We start from the raw sequence: 2,062 nt of genomic DNA on the forward strand, positions 1-2,062 counted from the left end.
GGCCGCTTCCGCCCACCCTTCTTCCAGGTCCCGCGCATCTTGACAGGCACGCGCCTCAGCGCGAGCCTCCTCAGCACCCCGCGCATCTTGTCAGGCAGGCGCCTGAGCGCCGCGAGCCTCTGCGCGAGCCTCCTCAGCACCCCGCGCATCTTGACAGGCACGCGCCTCAGCGCGAGCCTCCTCAGCACCACGCGCATCTTGATAGGCACGAGCCTCAGCGCGAGCCTCCTCAGCACCCCGCGCATCTTGTCAGGCAGGCGCCCCAGCGCTAGCCTCGGCCCCCACGATCAGCACAGCAAGGCCTCTTTTGGGCTCGCGCCTGGCTGCCCGCAGCGGCTGCACGATGCATTATGCATCCCCCTGACACGGAGACAAGGAGCAGATCTGCGGCTGCGGGGGACGCGCCCCCCGCCACAGCGAGTGGGGGTGGGCACAGCATCCTAATGGCGGCCGCGCGCGCACTCCGGTGTAATTATCAAGCGCTGGCAGTCGGACGCGGAGCCTACCAATTAGGCGCCATCCTTTACGGCTGCTTATTTCAAGATGTCGTTTGACAGGGAGGGCAGACTCTCACCCGCATAAAGTTGCTTTTAATTACATTTGGTATGCTAATTTCGATATAAAATAAATATTTACTGGAAGCGATATTTCTTCATTTCACGCTGGCTGCACCCTCGCCTTTATCAGGCGCCTCAAACAGGCCCCTCTCGCAGTGATGTGCGCGGACCCCCTCTGCACTGGGGGGTGGGGGGGCTTCTTTCGCTTGCAATCTGCAGCACTCAGCCGGGAGGGGGTGCTGTCACCTGCTCATCAGAGGGAGAGGAGCTGGTACCCACTGGAAGAATAGTTCTTTCTGCCTGCCAGCACTCTTTTATGGCTGAGGTTTTGTAAATACTTTTACTCTTTTTCAAAGTTCTTGAATATATTTAGTATCCAGAGATTAGCACCATATTTAATAAAGATATTTAGAAACATGCAACCTGCCCTTCACTTTTGTATGTGTGGGTATTTTAACACAGAGTAACACAATTGTAGTCATGGTCCCTGGACTCTCACAACCTGCATTTTTCAGCGTCATGCAGCAGTTACTGGCTCTACGGTGAACAGGTGACCGACCAATGAATCACTTGTCCTAATGTACCAGCTTCTACCATTACCAAATTGTTTGGGATTGCAAGACTTCCAAATGGACTTGGATGCATACATTGCACTCATACACATGCAAGCAACGCCCAGTGGGCTAAAGTTCGTGGATTTATATAGCGCAGATTATCACTGTGAGGGTGTCCAGACCATTGCTTGAAATGGAAAAATAGAAGTGCAGGTACTCTGTACCAGAGTACCTGCTTGTTACTGAGAAGTGCCGGTACTCTCCATTTAAAAGTATTACGTCTCTCTTGAGATGTGCCGGTCCTCTCCCTCTCAAAATAAAAAAATGCTGGTACTTCCTCCCGGACAGTACCGGCCCATTTAAAGCACTGATCCAGGCGCTGTCCATGGTCACGGGAGATTAACAGCCCGATTCATCATTCTCCCGTTTTGCGAGCCCCTAATAGCGATTCATAACGAATCGCTATTAAGGACTTGCAAAACGGGATTCATGTAGAAATTGCATAAAGAAATGCGATTCCTACACATTCCTTATTTGCGATTAGCAAATTGCTAATCGCAAATAAGGAATAACTCCCCATTCATTCCTATAGGCCAAAAGGCCCATAGGAATGAACGGGGAGTATTCCTTATAACTCCCCATTCATTCCTATGGGCCAAAAGGCCCATAGGAATGAATGGGGAGTATTCCTTATTTGCGATTAGCAATTTGCTAATCGCAAATTAGATAGCGATTTAAAGGGTGCCAGGGGTGTCCAACGGACACCCTGTAGCACCCCTTAAATGCAAATTGAAACAGGTGTTGCGCACACACATGTCCAAAGGACATGTGTGTGTGCAACATGCTATTTACCACGAGGTTTGACCTCGCGGTAAATAGCGGGCCGAAATTGCGAATTCGCAATTTTTAAATGGATGATGAATTGCATTTAAGGAATCTCAAATAGAGATT

General features: G+C 50.5%; 1 non-coding gene across 1 annotated transcript; it reads right to left on the reverse strand.

The window, feature by feature from the left end:
• Positions 1-1,676: 1,676 nt before the first annotated feature.
• Positions 1,677-1,798, reverse strand: LOC144765444 (small nucleolar RNA SNORA31). The gene has a single exon (XR_013597432.1). It is a non-coding gene; the product is annotated as a small nucleolar RNA SNORA31 (small nucleolar RNA).
• Positions 1,799-2,062: the final 264 nt, after the last annotated feature.

This window comes from Lissotriton helveticus, chromosome 6, assembly GCF_964261635.1.
Source record: "Lissotriton helveticus chromosome 6, aLisHel1.1, whole genome shotgun sequence".
Taxonomy (NCBI): domain Eukaryota; kingdom Metazoa; phylum Chordata; class Amphibia; order Caudata; family Salamandridae; genus Lissotriton; species Lissotriton helveticus.